Source organism: Lampetra fluviatilis, chromosome 6 (assembly GCF_964198595.1).
Source record: "Lampetra fluviatilis chromosome 6, kcLamFluv1.1, whole genome shotgun sequence".
Classification (NCBI taxonomy): domain Eukaryota; kingdom Metazoa; phylum Chordata; class Hyperoartia; order Petromyzontiformes; family Petromyzontidae; genus Lampetra; species Lampetra fluviatilis.
In genome coordinates, this window is record NC_136280.1 from 7,835,962 (window position 1) to 7,849,812 (window position 13,851).

Genomic DNA, 13,851 nt, shown 5'->3' on the forward strand with positions numbered 1-13,851 from the left:
TGCGGGCTTGCTTATGCATTGGGACGGGAAATCCCAGCGTCACCGGCTGGTGGTCCCTTCTGGCCTACGGGGTAAGGTGGTGTGGGCTGCTCATGAGCGCCTCCTCCACCTAGGTACCCAGAAAACACTCGCCTTGCTCCAGCTGAATTTTTTTTGGCCGGGTATGACAAGGGATGTCGCTGATCTGTTGGCGGCATGCCCTCAGTGTGCGCAGCGCAAACCACCGGCACGGGAGTCGAACCCGCCTTTGCAATCCATCCAGGTCTCCAGAATAAATGAACTGGTCGCACTGGACATTCTGGGGCCATTCCCCGCCACCTCCAGGGGGAATAAATATTTGCTTACTGGGGTCGAATATTTTACGCGCTGGCCTATGGCCTGGCCCCTGGCGAATCAGTCGGCAGCAGCCATCGTCGACGCCTTTGTCCAAGGTTATGTCATGGACAAAGGTGCCCCGGAGCGGTTGTTGACCGACCAGGGTAGAAATTTTTCGGGGAAACTCCTAAAACAAGTCTGTGATCTCCTAGGAACGAAAAAAATTCGAACCTCTCCCTATCACCCGCAAACGGACGGGATGGTCGAGCGTCTGCATCGCACCATCACGTCTATGTTGTCGCAGCAAGTTTCGGACTCACAGGCTGATTGGGACTTACAAATTCAAGGGGTTCTAGCGGCATACAGATTGGCTCCCCATGCTGCGACGGGGTTTTCACCTTTCTTTCTGATGTATGGCCGCGAACCCGACCCACCTGTTCGGGCACAGCTGCAGATCCCCGTGCCGCTGGGCAAATCTAAATTGGACGATCACGTTAAATTTAACCTTGACAAACTGACTGAGGCGCGGGATGCGGCGAGGCTAAATTCTGACAGGCGTCAGAAGGCGAACGAGCGCCTCAGACTGGCTCGCGCGCACGTGCTGCAGTGGAAGCCGGGGGACAGGGCATGGCTGCACTGTCCCCAGGTACCACTCGCGACCTCCTCTAAACTCGTACGCCCGTGGCGGGGCCCCGTCGAGGTTGTTGAGGTTTTGAGGCCTCAGTGCGTTCGAATCCAATGGGGGAGGCGCCGGTGGTTTGTACACCCCTCTAGGCTGAAGCCGTTTGTTGCGGTGCGGGGGCCCACGCCACGCACGCGAGGCCAAGCATGTGGGGGGTCGACCGACTCGGAGGGTCCGTCGCTGCTCTCGCCTGATGTGTTGCCGGCTGTCCCACCCACAGGTGCACCGGGAATGACGGGCTCACGCCCTGGAACCCACACAGGTGATGCCGACAGTCGCGCGACTTCAATCGCGACCTCACCTCGAATGGGACAGCCGCCACCGGATGGTCCGCCGTCCGGGGTTGCCCCGTGTGACGGGCCTGCGGCAAGGACGCGCGCTAAAATGCGCAGACTCTTATAGTATACAGCAGGAAGAAAAAGAAGAAAAAAAAAAAACTTTTTTTTATTTTATTTTCCTTCACGTGTCATGGTCACTGTATGCTGCGTCGGTGGTGTGCTCCTTGCACACTGTGTGTGTTGTGTTGTGTGGGCGCGGTGTGTGTGTTGTGGGTGCGTTGTGTGTCGTGGGTGTGCTGTGTGTGCTGGGGGGAGTTCCTGGCTAGTTGTATATACGTGCTTTTACGGATTTCGTATTTATGCGGGGGGGGGGGTGCGTCGGACATTCCTTTCGGGGGTATGGTTGTTGTTCTTGTTGTTGTTCTTCAATTTGCATTTTGTTGAAAAAAATGAGGCACACACGGGGTCGAGGGGTAAATGTTCCTTTATTTGGAATTGTTGCAGCCGGGACGGCTGCGAGCTGTAATGGGGGGGGTGATGTAGGGCTGTTACGGGAGGGCTGTAAGTGCATACGATCCAATGGGTAACAAACACAGTGGGCGGAGTTACGGGAGTACACGGGGGGTGCCCGCAACGACGTCCGCGTCAGGCAGCCTGGGGGGTTGGGATCCTGGTGAGGAGTATAAAGGGGGAGGACAGAGAGAGCTCGGGGCTCAGTCTGGGAACGAAGGAGGAAGAGTGAAGATCCTCTAGCTAGAGCCCTGGACTCCCCTCGACGCCGCCCTTGTCAGGGCTGCAGAGGATCGAGCCAGAGGCGTGGTTCCGTGAACCAGGGTTAGACCCTGGGACTCCGGAGACCGTAGCCCGACTCACCAGTGTCGGGCCAGTTAGCCTCCCCTAGCTCGTTAGAGGAGGACTAGGGGATAGGTGAGGTTAGCTAGGGGATATCCCCAGTTAGCCGGGTGAGGGGGCCGCTACCCCCTCTAGTGTTGTCCTGTACCGACAAGCTGAAATAAATATACGTGTGCCTCAACCTGGGTGTCCAGCGTCTTCACCGGTACTTCATACGTAACAAACCCTTGACACACAGTATTGAGACTCTACATGGCCGTTCTGAGAAAACAATCTGTCTCAAAGGCTGAAAATCGTAATTATATATCCGTGTTGAACCTTACATTAGGTGGACGTGCATGGTTAATGTTCGTCTCAGGAACATAGTGTGGTCATTTTTCCTACCGTTTGCATGACTGTTCGACAAGTTGAAACGTTCACGTTGCTGCTCAGAACAATTGCTTCGAATAATATTGACTGCCACCTACTGGCTGCAGATAAGTTTGGCTAATTCCGACGAAAATATTTGCCTTGCCTTAAGCCCCCGGTGTGCATTTTTTTTAGTCGGTGCAGGTGAAGGTAGAGGGACATCCCTGCAATTGCTTGCGCGCGCCACTGCTGCTGAATAGGCCTCTGCTGGAGGAAGCTCTAGGGAGTCTCTGCAGGTGTTCGGCCTACTTTTCCACATTGGCCAAATGTCGTGGGAGAGTACCCACACTTTATCGCACCATACGCAAACTGCTAAATCAACTGTGGCGTACACAGGGAGTTGATCTTCTTGGTTCTTTCGGTAAAGTCACGTAGAAGGGAAGTAATACAATAATGAAAATAAAACATAATAAAATAATTCTCACGACGTTTCGGCCACAACTTCCCTTCTACGTGACTTTACCAAAAGAACCAAGAAGATGAATCCCTGCAGTCACGAAAGCTTTAAATCGAAACAGTGAGTTGATTCCCCAACACCTCCGATTAGCACGGTTGGCTATGTACGGCGCCAAAGAAGTTCAACGTACATACACATTCATACCGCCGGCGACCTCTGCATTGCAAGTCACAACACCACGGCATTTCCAGTGGGTATTTTTTACGAATTCTTTGAGAATTTAGCGAAGCGTTAAAGTAACGCGTCATTAAAATTGACACCCGCCCTTCATTAATATTAATCAGTGCGAGGCTCCCACGTTAACCCGCATCGTCCAGCGTGGTGAAGTATGGTCAAACAACCCCTATGAATGGCATGCAATAGGAAGGCCTTCATCCAGCAGTAAATTGACAAAGAGCTATAAACAATAAATGTAATTCTAAATATAATACGCAGTCATTTTGATGAATTGAATAGCATCGCTTGGTGGAAGACAAGGGTTGCAGCAATATTGATATATTGGCTCCAGTCATAGCAATGTGGAATTTTCACCACTGGCTCAGAGCCTGAGGTTCACGATGCCCTTTGCGAGACAGTTGTGACATTCACGGACTTGGTCAGATAAGCGCGCAAAGACAACCATCTCCCATATAGCGTTTCGAATGCTCGGGGGCATGTGTTGTTTGCGAACACCTAATCAGGCCAGCATCGTGCAAGAGAAAGTGATGTGGCCAAGTCCACGCTTTGTCTTCCCAGTACTGATGTTTACACACCACTCCAGGTGCTCACTCAAGGCTGAGTCGACCTTAAAATCTAATTCAAGTCGCCGGGTTTGATAGTGCAGTGCGCTAACCACAGTGCCATCACTCCACCACATGTTTACATTTTTTTTAATGGCGTTGTTTTTCCTACTCACATTTCACGCTACTATTTCTGTACAACAGACTATGCGTTCTCTAAAACAGCCCTCAAAAATTCCGATTGTCATTTGAGTCGCACCACTCCAGTCAGGCTGCCTTAACATTAGCCACTGTGCATTTGATTGTGTCTCTTGGAAGCATGTGTGATTATATCACTGTGTCTATAAGTTCAATAATCCATCCTACATAAGAGGTTTTTTGGGGGGTTAGATCGCGTAAATATATAAATGTGTCGTTAAAACCCGCCACCACCCAACACAGCCAACTAATAAGGGTTGTCACGTAAACAGAACGTGACAGAACGTGACAACCCTTACTAGTTGGCTGTGTCGGGTGGTGGCGGGTTTTAACGACACATTTATATGTTTACGCGCTCTAACCCAAAAAAAAAACCTCTATTATGGATGATATTGGTCGCGAAAGCCTACGTGTTAAACTAGTTAGTTCGCTGCACTTAGCATCTTCATAATATCGTATTTATTGCAGATTCTATTTTTCTTAAGGTCAAATGCTGAAGAGATGGATAAAATCTGTTTAGGAAAGTGTAATTTTGGAAATGCTAATATCCTGGCGCCACAAGACATGTCCTGGGGCCACAATACATATTACAGTACAGCAGCATAATTTCAAATTCACTATTTTACCTTTTAGAATTAGAATAAAGTATCGAAATATATGTGCAATGATTTCCAATCACGTGATACGTTCCCTACATTCGCTAGCGTGAACAAATGATGATACACCAATTAGAAATAAACGTTACAGCAATACTTGAAAATACAGCCATCGTATAAAGAAGCTCACTGTGCATGCATCCTTTTGCCTAATGCTGGCCATAGTATCAGCGCTTTGCGTTTTGGTTAAATTTAATGCGGTATAACGGCACATCGCTGTGTACGGCCTTGGCAAAACGCATTTCGTACTGTTCTTCTGTTGGTCACCAGCCAGGTTTTATCCGCTGCTGGATGAAGGCCTTCCATACGTCGTTGCCATCAAATTCTAATCTTGAAATGTCACGATCCATCCGACTCCCGCTCACGAGTCGACCTCGTCGCTCCCTGTCCACGATGGCCATTCTCTCAGGTGTGTCCTGACTTACAGGCATGTGGATAATGTACAAGCTGAATATAAATACACACACAATTGCCTCGTCCACAGTAAAGCATGTGTCCTCCGTGTATATACGCGTTTGTGAACTTTTCAGAGTTCGTGTTCTGCTTGTTTCGTCGGGAGGCATAGACGAGAGGCACCAAAAGCCATCCTAGAGTTGTAAAAATCGTTGCACAAAAGCTCTATTTTAAAATAAATAAATAACTATTTGGCGTCATGAATACAGGATTCAGCACGTGAGTGCAATATCGAGGCCGTGCACGCTAATCGCTCCTCGCTCTCACGAGAATAAACGCGCACGTGTTTCCCGCTGTAAGTTTCGTCTGTACACATGTGCACGGTGCACAGCTGACAAAGCTGATAACAAAAACAATTTTTATCAAAAGGTCATCACCGTTAAAACAGTTGAAAACAGGTCGTTCACAAGCGTATTTTTCCAGTGGTGGCACACAATAGTTGTATGTTTTAGCTTTTTTTTTCTTTAAGAATGGGAAAACACGACACTTTTCGACGTGTACACATAAGGCGTGCATGCTGAGTCCGATACTTGTTATCGAGATGTATTGGTGATTTCAGATGGGATCACATTCACAAGGATGGGCTGCGTTGAGGCGTGCAATTGTGGAAGTATGGTTTTCGTATAGTTTGTGTGGATCGACGGTCTGATAAAAAAAAGTAGCCTTTTGTGCAGTGCTACACATACACACACCCACCACACTGACGATAAAATAAAATTTCAGCAGACTATTTGTTTATCAAATAAATAAATATTTCCTTTTCGCGATTTAGAAGTTTGCCTCTTAAAACGCGTGCCATAAAACAGCTGATTATTTTTAAAAGCAACTCAACGCAATAGAAATGAACTTTGACAGTGCCATTGGATTATTGCTTTTTTATTGACACTTTCCAAATAAATGTAAGATACGTCACATACCATAAACACGTATATGATATATATATAAAATGAACTTTGACAATGCCATTGGATTATTGCTTTTTTATTGACACTTTCCAAATAAAATGTAAGATACGTCACATACCATATACACGTATATGAAATATATATAAATAATTACCCATGCAGGTACAGTTTGCAGAATCTGTGGTCTTAATTTACACACAGGTTACCTTGCGTGCTGTTTGGAAAGACGTCTGACATTTCGCACCTCGTGTTGGTAGCTCGGTCAGGAAGTGAATCGTAAACACAAGCAGCGGTGACTACTATAAAATGAAACACATCGCGTGAGAGCGTGCACTTCGCTGCTCGGTTCCTGATGAAGTTCACTGCAGCACCACCAGGCACGAAACGTCGGTCATCGTGCCAAACAACGTGCAGTCCAGCGAGCGTGAAAACAGATCAGGGAGCTGTACAGCGCAACCGTGATAACATAATCAGCTGTTGAATTAGCCGTTGTTAGTGTCATAGTAACGAGACAATTTAATGTAATACGTGTAGGAGAGCCATGGTTACAAGAACAAGATAATAAATGGTGGTATTTCACGCAATTGTCTATTTCATTAAATTTCACTCCAACGGTCAACATAAAGCTTATTTTCAATGGTGTGCAATAACACACATTTTAAATAATGCACGTGATGGAATGAATACATTTTATATGGCTGTAATCAATGTATTGAATAACCTGTGAGTGTGAATAACCCTCTTTAAATTTTAATTTGTAATTTTAAGCCAAGCTAATTTCGGAGTTGTACAATTCTATAGACCAACGGTCCGCAACTTTTTTAGCACCAGGGACCGGTTTCATGGAAGACAATTTTTTCACGGACCAGGGGAGGGGGTGGTCATCATTGGGTCTTTTCCCCCTTTTCAAAGAAGCTTTGCAGTGACGTTTGTTTTTTTTACTCATTTTGGCTAGGGGTTAGCAGCTTGTGGGCTTGCAGTGCGGGAAAGAGGCGCGGATGGAAGTGGTAAATAAAATAATTGGCGGGCCACGTGCCGAATCACCGCTCACCTCCTGCTGCTGTGCGGCCCAGTTCCTAACAGGCCACGGACCGGTACCGGTCCACGACCCGGCGGTTTGGGGACCCTTACTATAGACCTTTAACAAGGAGTGAGCGTCAAATATTTGAAAACTATAACGATGAACAGACCACATACTGAATCTTTAAACATTGTAAACCGCGTAATTAATGCACTTAAGTCATCCAATGGCCAATAGTTGTGTGAAGCCGAGGCATTTAAACAAGATATATGCAGACCGTTTATTCCTGTTTGACGCTCTCGCCCTTTCCTATGATCTTCCTATACGATTAAAAAGCTAAGCAGGTATTTTGCCTGGTTTAGGACTTTACTGCCTGGAAATATCAGGTGCTGTAGGTTTGGACTACAAGGTGTCCAGAGGATGTCAGTGTACAGCAATGGATTCTTGAATCCAGCTTGCCAAAGCTTTGAGTATTACCTTCTCGTATGGATTGAATCTTTACCCATATACCTCTGCTTTCCTTCCATATGCCCAGCGCTCAATAATGGAATTTTTCCAAACAACGTCATGCAGTACCCTCTATAAAAGCTGTGTTAAGACTGAATATATGAAGAACACAATTGTTATACATTTGCGTTTTGACAAAGTTGCAAGCCTATTGTCAAGTGACATGCCTCTCCAATGCGTTTTCAGGTAAGCCATACTACGATTTGTTTGGCACAATGTCTGATAAAATCGCTCTGTGTGCTGGGAGATTCATCGGATACTGGTTCTCCAAAACATCGTGAAAAACAAGAACGTGGCATAACCAAAACACATTGGGGGAACTTTCCAGCACAACTGCAAAACCGACATACTATATATCTATATGTATAATGCATCCCACCACATCACTAATATGCACGTGTCATTATCTCATGGCAAACTTATCGCTATCAAAATGCAATTCCATTTCTTGCAGCCAGAAAAAGTACGGCAATTAAAGCAATCGCCAACAGTCCCAAGATGCCTAAGACAATGGCTGCGATTTCACCAGCCGTCAGCGGACCCGCTTGTTGGTTCGTTGTTGGCACAACAGGTGTCGAAGGAGTAGAAGGGGCATTTGTCCCGTTGGCAGTTATTCTCATGTCGTAGATGGAACGGAGGAACCGCATCATTGGCCCAGAGTTATCAGGCAGCTTGGCATTCTGCGCCAGAGGCGAGCACAGCTGCCAGGCAGGGATGGAGAGAAGTTTCACTCCACTGAAGTCCGGTGGCTCAATGCAAACCGGCTCATCGAGTACAACACCGGGATGGCTCCCGAGCCAGTTCTGGAGATAAAGAAGTGAGCAGTCGCATGCCCATGGGTTTCCATGCAGAGTTATCAAGCGCAGCTTCGAAAGCCTATTGAAGAACCCACTCGGGATCTTGGTGAGCAAGTTGTTATCAAGATAAAGCTCTTCAATCGATTTCAAGTCAGCAGCACCAGCGGTTGAATCGATCTGCGATATTTGATTGTTGGACATGTCAATCACTTTAAGGCTCCCAGGCAGACCTTTCGGAAAATGGGATAAGCGATTTTGGCTGAGGTTAAGATAGAGTAACTTTTCATGGGTTTCCAGGTGGCCGTCGACATTATCCAGCAGGTTGTGTTCCATGTGGATGTTTTTTATATGTATAGGAATCCTCGAAGGCAACACTTGGAGGGATGTTTTAGCGCAGTCCATCGATGTTAAATTGCAGCGGCATGTGTATGGGCAAGAGAAAACGAGAGCTAGGTTGGTGCAGATTAAAATCGCCAATAGAGTCATCGGTTTGCCCATCTTTGTACTTCTTTTCCAGAAAACAAGAAAACAAGAGAGTAAGAAAAACGTCAAGCGATTACACAGCATTTAACCTCCACTTCTCGTTCAAGCCTGGACACCGAACACGTGACATCCCATTGTTGCACACTAGCTGCTGCTAACGGAGTGATTGTGCTTTTACTCAACACTAAATGTACTTGTGGGATACAAGAAAATGACACCATCATCTGCCCTGTTATTTGCTTTGAGGAATTTACACCGTTTCCATAATTGTTTAATATTATTATTATAACATTATGCTCTTGTCTAAAAACTTTTTATAGGATTCTTAAAATATTCTACTTGCAGTAATGTCAATTAGTTTCTGCGATAAGTCTCAACACTCCTTTGTTCGGGAAGGTCTGGCATTGTGTGGCCAATACCATTCATAAGCGAGAACAAACCAGGGAACTCCGAACAAAACCCAAACATACGAGGGAATTTATACTCCAAAGCACTGCACAGATGGATTCGATCCACAGACAATCCAGTGAGTGGACCAGATTTATCTGTGGACTGCATCCAATGTTGCACTGCCATCTCTTGGCACCTCGCACCCATCACAGCCAAAAGGTAAACCATAAATTACGAATATGAAGCGTAAGATGCAAAATTATATCTTGCATTTACACTGCTGTCATTCCAGCAGTATTAAATCAAATATCTTGCCAGAGACAGGGTGATCTCGAGCATCCTGTCGTGGTGGCCCTTCCACCCACAGTGGCATGGACAAGCAATTCCACCTTTATCTTTTACAATATATGCAGTCGTTTTGTTATTCGGCGGTAAGAACATGAAATCACACTTACTTTTGGCAAGCTTCCTCCGGGAAAGCACGCTTGGGTATTTCGTAGGTGACGTTGACAATTGTTCGCGTCGGTGTTTTGCGCTCCCTTTTAAAGCCACTGATCCATCATTTATGGATTAAGAGGCTCGGTGCATTTACGCCAATTACCTGAGAAAGAATAGACGTATTCCATCTAATGTACAGCAGGAAAATGTGTTCCCATTATCCGCAGCATATCAGATTAATCTAATTACTGTGAAATTACAGAGCTCATCTAATCACAATGGGTAACTGCCCCTGTGTGGTTTTTTTTTTTTGGGGGGGGGGGGTGCCGCACGCGTGTTGTTTGGCTTCGCGTCCAACGTTTTGCGGCCACGTGCTGGGATCTTGTTTAGGAATGCAGCAAGGAGTTCCCAGCACGTGTGCGGTGAAACGTGGGACGTCGGTGCCAAACAGCACGCGGTATACAGCCCGAAAGCACAACGCGCCTGGACAAGCTGTATTGGACAGCACAACTGCTAAAATCTACACGGCAGCAACTTGCATTCATTTCATCCAAGTCGTATGAATCAGTAAACTTCTTAAATGGTACAATGTTGCATCTCTCGTGTTTAAAGTCTATCCCCTCCCCAGATAGTTCTTATAGAAATTGCATTGCATAGTTTGAATAGTACACATGCAAAATCAATGGTTGACTTACCTGATGGTTCAATGAATTGTCACGATTCAGGGTCGCGATTCCAATTCAAGAATTTATTTTATTTTTTAGCATCGTTGCGAATGTAGCGGCCTCTCGTGTCTGGAGGTATGATGTGAACCCAACCTATTTTAGATTTTTGAACAAACATGATTTAATGCAGGTATCGTTTCTGTCAATAATCTATCGCTTTTATGATTTTGGAGGGGTTTTTTTCTCTCACTTTATTACAATTGTGTTATTTCCACCATGTCACAACAGTTTTATATTCACCTGATTATTCTCCTAAAATTGTACGATTTTAAAGTTCTATGATAATGTATGTACGTGCGCCTTGGTTTAAGAAAGGCGCCTTTAAAGAAGTAAACTTTTGATTTCATTTGAGAAGTCAATGATTCCATTCACATCGAGAACCCCTCCCCCCCCCGAAAGAGATGTTTACACAACTTCTCCTAAAAAGTCCCCCAAGTGGCCGAGTTATGGTGTACGCAACAGGGGGACGAGCTTTCGCACAGATTCTGCTGTAAGATTATCTGCCCGCGTGACGAATCAAACCAATTATTTTAAACTCCCTTTTCGCTGGAATTCAGGCAAATTAAAAGCAAACGAAAATGTGTTACGGTTTATTTTGTTGTTGTGCAGTTATTAGCGACCAGACCGAGACCATTCCCGTGCCACTCCTAATAATCCAGCTTAATCGCGCGTGGTTGCCCAGATTCACATTTTGGGATCTCTGCACTGCCAGCTCATCACTCCAATCCCCGAGCCTCTGAGCCGCCGCTTCTGAAGAATCTATATCAGTGGTATAAATCGTTGAATCCCTATAGCTTTTAAACCGTACCTCACACCACCTTCCAACATTGTATCTTCCTTGAAACTGTCTCGGTGATTCGCGCTGATTTATCAAAAACCGAACATGTCCGTCGATAATTCTTCCCTAAAAGGGGAGACAAAGATATATAATGTGGAATGTTTTTGGCAATTGCCCTTATTTATAGCACTTGTGCTCTGAGAAAGGGCCATTGGGCAAAAAACATTCCGTAATATATACTTTTTTCCTTTAATGGCAGCGTTATTGACAAATGTATTGAGTTGTCATTTGTGAATACGTACCACTGCCAACGTAGTATCACAAAAGATCGTGTTATTTAATGCATTTCTGTTTTAACGTTCTGATCTTTCACGATTCCATTCACATTTTCCACGTGCACGTTGTGTCTGCGCTAGTTGACTGTATCTTCTTCTTCCTTATTCTCAGCCCAATTCCTCATTCTCAGCCCAGTTCCTCATTCTCATTCCTGTTCATCATGACACAAGCTGAGTGGGTGTGCGTGACTTTGGGGTGTTATGCAGTTTCTCCGTGAAACAAAACGAAAATACCATTGTTCTGTTATGGGGATTTAAATGCTGCGTGGCAGTGTTGCGATTGCACATGTGCTATGAAGAAAGATGATTGACACTTATTGACGCTTAATTCCCCTTCACTGGCTACAGTGGCTGTCAGGAATAAGTGCAAACTGTAGTAGATCGTGGTTGGCAGGGCATGCTGCTTTCTTACATGTTATTCAAAATCAGAATGTGTATATTTAGACTAGAGGAGGAATCCGATGAGCTATGAAGCTTTTTTCACGAATGTCCAGTATGGGCGGGTCAGCAAGTTAGAACAACAAACAACACAAAAATACGATAGGAGTGCAAAATATAGAAAAATGCAAGCAAGTCACTAAATATAAATAAATACTACATTTATTACAGAAGTCCGATTTATCAAGCTTGGGCAAGGTAGAAAAAACAACACAAAAACAGGCCCAGACCACACCAAGATAACACACAGTCCCTCAAAAGAAAGGTTGACTACGTATGGTGCGAAAGAAGTTCAACATATCATGGGATCTTTCTTGCCAGTATTCAAATACGCAGACATGATTCCTTGCGGAAGGTTCCCGTTTGGTGTTTTGACATCTTAACACCTGTTTTATTGCCAGAAAGGGTAAAACCAATTCTTAAGCTCAACATACATACATCGCTACACAGGTGAGGATCAAAGTTACAAATTAAATTAGAAAATGTGACTGTATCCGGCACTAACCTTCTGCTTCATGATATTCTTTGGAGGCAGATTTAAAATATTAATGGGCCTAAAGACAATAATTTAGAAGGATTCGTCCTTATGGCATTGTGGCCATGGTTAGCCAATCTGTGTAAGTATTCACTTTATTTATTATTATTTTATTGTTATTTTTCTATCTTCGTGACTTTACCGAAAGAACCATATAATATGCAACAACAACAAAAACACCTAAAAGTGGCATGTCCTTTTTCATACAAGTGTACGGACCAAAACAATGCATCGCTCTCTTTGTTGGATAGTTTCCAGTCCCTTTTGGCAATCTCACGCTGGATGAAGGTCCTCCCCATATACCACGTGAGCAATGGGAGACGTCTGGACGGCGGGTGACCACGCTTGCCGGTGCAAGGTGGCAAACGGAGGGGCGCGCAGGACTCTTACTTGCAGGCAATACTCGCCAAATGTGCAATATTCATCGGGCGTCTTCAACTGGCAGCCCGCGGGCCAGACGTGGACCACAACGACTCTTGGAGTGACCCTCCCCCCCGGGGGGGGGCTATAGCCCGCTGAGAGTCGTGGTACGCCAACACATCAAGAGATTAACGAGATGACAGGGAGATAAACAACAGGTTATGGTTGCCATCCGTCCAGGTTTCCCCGGGATTGTCCTCGGTTTGAGGAACCTGTCCTAGGCTGGGAAATCTGTAATTTATAAAAAAAAATGAAAGTCGCGGTTGTTATAAGTTGTGCAATAATACACCACTCAAGATCACAACATTTACAAGTAATCATCTCCTCTGGCAGGAATGCGAGATATTATTCTCCCCATTATGTCCTGGTCGTCAACAGAGGGAGAGATGGGGAGGCTCAAGGCACGAGATAAACATGAGCGAGACGCCCATGTGACTTCATTGCATGTGTATATTCGGCATGTGACCTCACGAGGCTTGCCCACACACGCTAATTTTATGTTATCTGCTGGAAAATATAGTTGAGGATGTCTGCTATACGTGAATCAAGAGATTGTATCTTAATGTGGTGGATATCCGAAGCTCTTAAGTGTACACGTGTAGCCAGTACATACTTTGGTAAATACTGAGAAGACTTGTGGCTGGTTTATCAGAAATTGAACAAGATAATATGGATATAAAACTTTATTAAAGAACATACTTTGCAACATAGCGAATAACAACATTTAAGCAGCAATGCTAATTTAGCACATTTTAAACCAGCTTTCAACGTGACACATCACATATTTCTTGTTAATCGTATTAAAAAGTATAACATATGTTGTTGAATTCAAAAGGTATTTTTTAAAAATTAAATACGATGTTTACAGGAGGCGAAAAATATTTTGCCCCATTTATAAAAGTTAATCTTAAAATATTTTGTATTTCAATTAACTTTACTGAGAGACGTATGGCATTAGGTTCAATGTGGCAACAACATCATCCACGAAAATATTGTACCGTATAAGCATTAGAACACGTGCATACATTCAAGCAAACACACTTTATTGATACTGTACGGAG